The sequence below is a fragment of the Dermacentor andersoni genome, unplaced genomic scaffold, assembly GCF_023375885.2.
Source record: "Dermacentor andersoni unplaced genomic scaffold, qqDerAnde1_hic_scaffold ctg00000039.1, whole genome shotgun sequence".
NCBI classification, from domain to species: Eukaryota; Metazoa; Arthropoda; class Arachnida; order Ixodida; family Ixodidae; genus Dermacentor; species Dermacentor andersoni.
This window is the reverse complement of record NW_027314752.1, coordinates 9,929,652-9,938,992: the sequence shown is the minus strand read 5'-3', so window position 1 is coordinate 9,938,992 and position 9,341 is coordinate 9,929,652. Positions and strand designations below refer to the sequence as shown.

General features: G+C 43.9%; 1 long non-coding RNA gene across 1 annotated transcript; it reads right to left on the bottom strand.

The window, feature by feature from the left end:
• Positions 1 to 4,168: 4,168 nt before the first annotated feature.
• LOC126528166 (uncharacterized) lies at positions 4,169 to 8,599 on the bottom strand. The gene is made up of 3 exons (XR_011891294.1): positions 8,520 to 8,599; positions 5,675 to 5,785; positions 4,169 to 4,391 (listed from the first exon to the last, which is right to left on the bottom strand). It is a non-coding gene; the product is annotated as an uncharacterized lncRNA (long non-coding RNA).
• Positions 8,600 to 9,341: the final 742 nt, after the last annotated feature.

Here is a 9,341-nt window from a genome sequence, read left to right as displayed (position 1 = left end):
TATACCACAATATTGCAAGAAGTGAGGTAATATTTGGCCAGGAACTAACAGCATGTCAGGTATAAATGATCTGCCATGAACTCAGTTTGGAAAATCAGGTGCACACTATGAGCCTACCACAACTTAAAAGAGTACTGGTACAATACTTTTGCATCCTGTTTACCATGCTTCATTAGATAACTGCTGAACTGAGAAACATAGTAGGGTAAAAGAATTCCCTAAATGCACAAAGAATTTCTAATTATATCCTCTTGCAATGCTACGATCAGTTGGCCTAAGGTTTTTTTACAAGGGTTTCTCTACATGCAAGAAAACTTAAGGAGATCCGAGGCATCCAGCACGCGATATACGCCGACGACGTCACAATCTGGGTCACCCAAGGATCCCTCGGAGAGAAGCAAGAAAAACTGCAGGAAGCGGCGACCTGCGTGGAAAACTACACCAGAGAAAGGGGACTGCGATGCTCCATGGAGAAGTCGGAGCTCCTCAGGGTCGGCAAGCACCCAACGCAAGCGACACTGGAGGTGACCCTCGAGGGACACAACATCCCGGAGAAGAACATGATTAGCATCCTGGGCATGTGGCTACAAGGCAGCCGGAAGTGCAGCCACACCATTAGCCTGCTGAGCAAGGCGGCGGAACAGGTGGGCCGCATGATCAATAGGGTATCCCGAAAGAGATACGGAATGAAAGAAGAAGACACTCTGAAGCTAGTCAACAGCCTAATTGTCAGCCGAGTCACGTACTCCCTGCCGTACCACGTCACGACCAAGGCAGAAATAGAGCAAGCAGACACCATCCTCAGGAAGGCGTACAAGACGGCTCTGTGTCTACCGAGAAACACGTCGAACGAGAAGTTGCTCCAGCTGGGCATCAGCAACACCTTCAGCGAGCTTGCCGAGGCTCTGCTGGGTACGCAAACCGCGAGACTCAGAGGCAACCCTACGGGACGAGCGCTCCTGAGGAGGTTGGGTTGGGATACGAGTGGACTGACAGACAGATACGCGGACGTACCGGACCACCTCAGAAAAACCATTCATGTGGGACCACTGCCAAAAAATATGGATCCCAAGTTACACGAAAACAGGCGAAAAGATAGGGCCGAATATGTTGAGAGAACGCTAGCCCAGCTAGACAATACAGTATACACGGACGCCGCCGTATATCCACACGGAAGAGAACGCGTGGCCGCGACGGTAGTGGTTAATAGGGAAGGAAACCCGATCACGTATGCCACAGCAAAGGTCGCTGGCACAGCGGAGGCCGAGGAGATTGCCGTAGCGCTGGCGGCAGCGGAAGGTTATAGAACAGGCCTATCTCTCAACACACTCACAGACTCAAAAGAGGTGTGCAGGAACTACACGAGAGGCAGAATCAGCAAAACTGCCCTCAGAATACTCAGCGGAGCCACCTCCGCCGAGAAGGAAAAGCCCCGGCACAAACTAATCTGGATCCCGGGTCACGTAGGCATAGTGGGAAACTAAAGGGCAGACAGCCTAGCTCGAGGTGAAGCGTTCCGAGCTGGGTGGTCCAATGTCCCGGAGACCCACCTACAGGCTTGCGAGGGGGGATACGCAGAGACCCTGAACTTACATAGAGGAACTAGAATTAGATATCCGCCACCACACAAAGACCTTTCAAAGGAGGAAGCGACCAGCTGACGCAGACTACAGACAAACTCATTCCCCAACTTACGCGTGCTCAATAAGATGTTTCCGACACAATACAGGGCCACCTGCCCTTGGTGCGGTGCCAAACCTACACTTTACCACATCACCTGGGAGTGCGAACGCAACAAAGCATTCCACAAACACGAACACCCGAGTGCGGAGCAATGGGAGAGTCGGCTCACCAGCAGCGAGCTCACGGCCCAAAGGGCCCTAGTGCAGCACGCGAGCGATGCAGCGCAACTCAGTGGAGCCTTGGAATAGGGGCCCACCCTTGCTGAAGACAAGTCTCAAGTCGCCAGCGCCAAGAAGATGAAGACGACGGAGACCTCGTAACCGCGAAACTCTCGAAAGACTCAAAAGTTTTCCCTCCCTCCCCTCCCTCTACATGTCACGCATATCAGAGGCAATGCTCACATGGTATCACAAGCAGCTGACATACAAATGAGCCTGATGATACAGTGTTCACAAGCCACAAAATAACCGTGTTGCCGCAAGCTGGAAGCGCACCATGTGGCCTATTCTTTCCACTTGTTCACATTCAACATGTAATAATGAAAGCTTGGCCCTCTACTGTCTCTTAGAATGTGCAGTGCCCTTTGCCCTCCTCCCCTTCGGTAACTTATTCCTCGTCATCTAAAGCTTCCTCGCCTTGAAAAGCTTTCACAACTCTATAACATTGTGCTTTTACCACTGCACCAAACCACTCATCAGTGATAACACATGCACATAACCACAATTTGCACATGTAGTGAAGCTAGGAGGAATGAAAGAATTGGAAGAGAGCACCATAGGATAAAATTGCAGCCAAAAAAAGTTGACTCAACAAGTGATCTTGTCAAGACAGTTTTTACTGTCTTTCACTGCCGCACTAACTGCACTCTTCTGAAAATAAAATGAGTGTGACAGTAACTGCACTGTTGCACAATGGCTATTAAATGTACAAGCCAGCATAAGCTACCCAAGTTGCATAAGCATGTTGCAAAGAAGTAATCACACGGCAGTTACCAAAGCCCCCAAACACATGTACAGGCACCGACAAAAGTGGTAAACTCCACACAACGGGAGCCGCAGCAACGGCAAACTGCATCGCAACGCCATCTACAGGCAGCACCTGGGATCGAGACAGCCAATCGGTGCCCTTTATTATCTGCAGGCATGTCGCTTGACTCGTTTCAATGTTTCGTGCTTCAGCTCGCCAAGATACCGAGCGATGCCGCTGCAGTATACCACTTTTATAGGCGCCTGTATGTTGATTAGAACCTACCACGAGCCAAGCTTACAATGCCAAGTCTGCTGAGCGCAGGGTCATGCGGTAGGCCAAGCGAAAGAAAGTGAAGGGTATGGATCCAAGAATTATTGGTTTACAAAGGCCAGCTATGCAATGTGACATTTCCTCCTAGTTTATTTCCTTTCTCTGTGTAGAGGAGCCCTTGCAAACGAATGGTATGCAAGTAAGCTGTACTCTATATGGTACCAATCTAAATTCATTGCATTAAAAGGTGGTATAATTCATGATTTATTGCATGTTTGAGAAACTGAGGCCTTATTATAGAGTTGGCAGCTTTAAGAATAGATTTTTAATAATTGTGTCAGTGCACCTTTAAGACAAAACATAGAAGCTTTTGTATTATACTTGGCTCATAGATATGCACCCATTTATTGATTACATGACACTCTACAGTGCATGCCTATGTAGCTGCACGTATGTTTCTTACTTGGTTTGTGTCTATTCACTCTCCTTTTGATCCCCAGGTTTTCCTGCTTTCATTGAATACTGAAACATGTTATCGCTGTTGGGTGCCACAAGTTAGGCATTCTCAGCTTCTGTCTTAAAAAAATAATGAATTTAAGGAGCTCACTTCAAAAAGTCCTGCTACACCAACATGAGTTAGAATTGTATAAGCGCACTGAAATTGAGGACTATCAATTGCACAGACAAGCACTAAATTCAACATTTAAGGCTTTATTGGCTGGCTGCAGCAGGCATAATAAAATGCACTTTGTAAACTAGAGATCGTGTTGTGCATCATACTGCACTTTCATGCGGAATGTTCTAGGTAGGCCATATGGAACACTGCCTAAAAGACAAACAGAGAAACCACAGCAACAACCTAAGAAAGCATGCGGTGGTTGGTTGGCTCTGTTGCAAGACATGTAGCAGTGAGCCGTTGTTTAACAAAGGCTTTGATGTGCCGAGACACAGAGATGGACTCACTAGGCTGGTCATTGAAGTAGCCCGAACAGCAAGCCTAATTATAAATGCGTGAGCATGCCTTCGCTTGCTTTGTCAAGAACTGTTTTTTCTCAACGCGATTTTGTGTGGGCATTGCATTTTTGTTTGCAAGTGAGCATGCTTTGCAAGCCTGTATGTGCATCTGTTTCCAATAAAGTGACTCTTGAAGTCTGTGTTTGTGTGTCCACTAATTTGTTCTCGGTCATTTCACATACCAGCAAACGTCAACACTCATCACAAACACGAGCTTGCAACTTACCAATCTTGTTGAGGAGGGCATCCGTCAGCCTTCTTGACCTCTCTCGCTCCTCTTCCAACAGCCGAGCAAGCTCCTCTTTCTCAGCTTCTATATTTTGTAGTTCTTTTTCAAGGTCCTCAATTCTTGCTTCCATCTTCTTCCACTCAATTTCATGTGAAGCTCCTTTATCTTTCTTGCTTTTAGTGTGATTTTCAACAGATTCTTTGCTCTCATCTTCAAAGTCTTGAAACTGCAATAATGCATGACACCATGAACCTTGGGAGAATGACGAGACTTCTCAAGAGCAAACTATGAATGATACTTGAACTGCTCTATGAACTATAAAATAACGATACGAACTATAAAGAAGTCACTTAGTTGCATGCGTATGCAAGCCAATAATTTACTACCAGAAATCAGAACCAGACATCACCAAGTTATCTCTGATTAGCAGTGTTAACCAGAATCAAAGGAAATATGTGATCCAATAAAAATCTATAAATGTGTATCAGCCAATCGACAGTGCACTTCTGGCAAATCAGGCAACACCTGTGCTGGTATTAAATGAGACAGGCCAACATGAGCCAGCCATAAAGGTGCGTAAAATCTCACCCATCCACATGTTGTGGCATTACTTTTCAAAAAATGAAGCGTCAACGGTAACGGCACACTAATAAGGAACAAAAAGACAGGAAGCGCCTTGTCCTGTCTTTCCGTTCCTTCTTAGTGTGCCGTTACCGTTGGTGCTTCATTTTTTATAGCTATGCACCAACTAGCCTCACAACTTGTTTTACTGCAATTACTTTTCAATGCAGTGTGTCACTTCTGAGGCCACAAAGGAAGTCACACACTAAAAATACCAGTATATACCAGTCAGGTAAAATAATGGTAATAATGACATCTTGCAATGGCAGGTTGTCTTGATTATGATAATGCAAGTTTTCTATGCATGACCACCTATAAAGCACCAAGTAGGATTTTGTACTAGCCAAGGAAATCAAGGCAACAGTTTATCTTATGAAGCACCATTTGTGCATTGCAAGTGATCCATATTTTTATTCTTATTTTCCCACAAAGGTTTTGCCATTACCTCTGCACACCACATACAATTCTTTATTTGCACATGCTAATGCAAGTGGCATTTAGTGAATATTTCTAGTTTTAACAATCCCTTGTATGGTTTAGTGATGAAGAGGTGAAAGTAACATTAAATATTGCATACTACTCTTCTTTTTATGTGTGCAGTCTCGTGTATGCTAGTCGTGTCCAGTTGAAAATAGTGTTATGTTGTGCTGCCAGAAGGCCAAATTACACAGACCTGTATATTGAATGAAAATGTGCAGAAAGAAAATACTACTAATAACACAGTAAAAGGCACAATCACAGCCCCCTCATCACATCACAGACATGATAATGAAGCAGCAAGGTAAACTGCTACTTTAAGCTTTAACCAAAATATTGTTTCAGCATCGCCATCAGGTTTGAATGTTGACAGCAATAATGCGTAGCTGGGCTCAAATAAATATTGCTTACCAGTTCCGAGTTCTCCGACTGCTTGAATGCCTTAAGTATGTTGCCAAGTTCCTTCCTGGCAGCTTCTCGCTTCCTTTTCCTCTCTTCTCTCTTGGAGAGCCCTTCATCAGCCTTAACCATAAAAAAGGCATGCAAGATAAAACTCAACACATCTCCTCAAGAACATTTATGCAGGTATCGGAATCTATTTCTTATCTTCATATATGCAGGGACTCTCCCAGTGACCAACACTGACCACTGAAACAAAAGTGTGTGTGGTTGAATGAGAGGAAACAGGGGAACTGACTTTTTTTAGCAGCCCCATAGAGATAGTAAAGCTGAAAAAATCACGAGGGAAATTAACTGCGCTTTTAGGTGGATAAATAAATAAGAAAATGGCACATGTAGTGCAATAAGGTTTTCAGTGTGGCACTAATCATAGCTGGCGAGCTTTTATTTCCTCTTCCCCTTTTGTTATGTTTGGGTTTGACTTAAACATTGCCCTGACCAGGCTAGATGTCACTTAACTTTTGATTTCATCCAGGCCTCTTTCTATGCATTGCAAAAGCACTTGCCATCATTGAGGTAGCAGCTGCACATTTTATAACAGTTCTACTGCTACACTCTACAAGGTCAATAAAGCACCACATCATGGCCTCCAAAGCCATGTTTTTGTAATTACGTATCATACAATTATGCAGTAAATCAGTGATTTGGGCTTGTTGGTAAGACATCGTGAGGCATATAGCGCGTTAAAAAGCACCTGTGTGTGTCACGTCTAACTTTTGTCCTTGTCTTTTTAACGCGCTATATGCCTCACAATTATGCAGCATTTTTACAAATGTATAAGATCTGGGGCCTTATAATCAGGGCGTTATCACCAACAGCATTGCAACACTTATGAAAAATAAATAAGAACAAATTAATAGCACAAGTAGACAACTGCACAAGCCACTGAATGCACAAAAGGAAGCTAGAACCCCCTATGAACATACTATCATCAAATGAAACGCAAACAGTGAAGCGCGTGACCAAAGCATTATTGAAGGTATAATGTGTACCATCCAGTCAGCACCAGTGACACGCACACACATCCAGTTTGACCGCACTGCACAATGATGCTCCACCTATGATGCAATATTTATGTTTCTGTTCTGGTTCTCTTTCATTTGAAAGCAAGAAAAGATGACGCTGCTGTTCACATTTCAATTGACACCGATAGGACATACAGTTTCGTCGCACTGTGATAATGCTCGCCCTATACTGCAATATTTCAGCTTCCATTGCTTTTTATTTTTGTTTTCTTGCATTCAAGTAAAAGAGAACCAGAACACAAACGAAAATATTGCAGCACAGGGAGAGCATCCTTGTGCAGTGCTGCCAACAGGATCTGCACTCCTGTCAATGGTGATGACTGGATGGTGCGCACTACACCTTCCATTATGGTTTGGCCATGCGCTCCAATCTTCACCTCTTATTTGACGCCAAGAGTACATCACAATAAATACTCAAGTTTCACCAAGAAGGCTAAAGCGATGGCTTGATGCAAATGGTATGCTTAAAGTAAGCAGTAATGGTCTGCCAAGCTGCACTTCTGCTCTCAATTTTGCAGCTAATTGTGGATGCTAATAGTAATAATTATTATTATAACAGCAATAATAATAATAATAATAATAATAATAATAATAATCATGAACAATAATATGCGCAGGTGAACACCTAACTAGCAAAATATTTGTGGTCCAAAGCAGTGCTTTTGAACGTTTTCAGTGTATAATTATACTAGCAGGCCACAGCACGATACACCAATCTTTCATCCCTTGAAAAGTTCTCCTGAACAACACAAAGTACCACAAGATGGTGCTGCAGTGCAGTATTTATTTTACTGCTGAACTGAACTTTGATAACTCAGCAATAAACTACAGCAGCTGCACCTGTTTTGCTATGTAAGCTTTAACTGAGGAGCAAAGTAACGCTCGTAAGAAACCCAGTAGGTTGATGATATAGAAAACTAAGGGCCTATTTCATTCCCATATGGTCCCCAAAGTATGTGTGAAAAAAAAACAAGACTACAACTGTGCCAATCATGCAAAGAGAGTGGGTGCACAGCATATCTTCAGTGAAACACTGAAGCTCAGGTGGTCACTTGGTCACTGTCAACCTCACAAGAGCAGATACGGTGACCCATCAACCCCATTATGCAACATGTGCGACCTGACAGACCAAGACCAGGCAGCCAGCCAACCAGGAAGAAAGACTAGTAGGATGTAGTTACCAGGAATTTCGCACAAATGACATAGAAGCCGTTAAGGTATACGCAGCTCGAATAAGATAGGAGGAGTACAATGTGTGCACATTCTTCGGTGCCTCAACCTGATAAGTGCAATATTCATGTGTAACCAAACTTTGAAGAGAAAGAAACAAAGACCTTTCTGCCACACAATACATGTGCATGTGTGGTAGAGAGGTCTCATGCACATTCCCAAGGAGCCAGGTAGCAGCCAAAATCATAGCCTTGTTACTAAACTGTATGTGCAAAGACAAAGACAGGCCAGCAAGCATGACCTCAGCAATCACTATCTGCAACTATGCACTGTGACTGTACCACACTGCAGTGCAGGGGCATTTGTTTTACCACAGCATTCACATCTGCGACGATGCAAACCATGCAATAGTGAGGATGGTACAATGAACCACACATGAATCAAATATAGCTAAAAACCGAAAAACCTTAATGTGCAAGATGCACTCAAGTCATATATATATATATTCCATTAGGTGTTGTTTTACCACTGGCGTAACGAACCAAAACTAATGTACGCGTTCACACAGCAGGTTGTAAAATATAATTGAAAAAAAATCTTACCAAGTTGCCTTTGTGCAGCTTTCCCAATATCACTCTGGGAAATGAGTGTCGCGAGTTCTTCAATTTGCACAGAAGGTCCTCAAGTGTGTCTGACAATGATTAAAACAGAACTCAAATGAAAGAAGGCAAACTATAAGAACAGCATGGTGGGCCACGTGTTTAGACCCCTACTCTAGGCGCAAATGGCCTGCGGCGGCGACGCGTCGGCTTACACGCGAGTGCAGTGACGTTGGCCGGGTAAAAGTTCTCGCCTCTTCCATCTTCGTCCGCCCAATACGCCATGACAACGTCGTGCTTTTTGAAGTCAGTTGTGCTTTGTCGCTCGAAATCTCTTATAAGAGCCACAGGCAGCGCTGCCCGCTCCTTATCTTCTGTGTACTGTACACATGCAAACATTGTCTCGTACCAATTGGCACCGATCGTCGTGCAGGCGGAGTTTCGAGACATACGAGGAACGCTCGTTCACGACCGACAAACTATCAGCACCAACAATGGTTCCCGCGGATATAATTATCGTTTACTATAAATATAATATAGATATGATAAAACAGCTACTTGTAAAATCACAGATCACCTATGCAAAATGTCTCCCTACAGCGTCTATTACAAAGCCCTACCATACACACAGACCTAGTCTAAAGGACACGGCCGCCCATGGGGGTAGATAAGTTTAGATGGCGCCAGTAACGAGTTTTTTTTCCCCGATGGTAATGATTTTGTTCTTTACGATGGTAAGGTGGGTGTTGCAGATGTTTATTTCTCGTATAAAGTGACAAGCGTAGCCACCGAAATTTCAGTTTTTTTTTTTTGTTCATCGGTTTT